The following is a 285-nucleotide window of genomic DNA, read 5'->3' on the forward strand; positions in this document are numbered from 1 at the left end:
ACCCACCCATGTCCAAACCCTCAACCCCCACACCCCTCTGCATCCCCCCCTCAGCTCCCCAGCATGGGACGGGGGGAAGCGCTCAGCCTCGCCATACCCCATCGGGGCTGGATCTGGTCAAGCCCTGGGGATAAAAACGGGGGATAAATTTGCTCCGGGCAGCTGGTTACCTGCGTGCAGCCGCTCTGCACCGTCCCGTGGCTCTCCCCTCCGGTCCAGCAGCTGCCTTCGCTTTCCGGAGGTGCTAACTGGCCTGGCCAGGTAGGACCCATTTTTATATGCTCG

At 63.2% G+C, this 285-nt stretch overlaps 1 protein-coding gene across 1 annotated transcript in view; it reads right to left on the minus strand.

The window, feature by feature from the left end:
- The window catches only part of LOC113488039 (rho-related BTB domain-containing protein 2-like), a gene marked incomplete at its 3' end in the record, with an annotated part of 6,846 nt that extends 6,561 nt beyond the window's left edge, over positions 1-285 (minus strand). The window contains exon 1 of the mRNA XM_026863018.1: positions 171-285. The remainder of the gene's footprint in view (positions 1-170) is intronic.

Source organism: Athene cunicularia (assembly GCF_003259725.1).
Source record: "Athene cunicularia isolate RWA chromosome 22 unlocalized genomic scaffold, athCun1 chr22_part1, whole genome shotgun sequence".
NCBI lineage: Eukaryota > Metazoa > Chordata > Aves > Strigiformes > Strigidae > Athene > Athene cunicularia.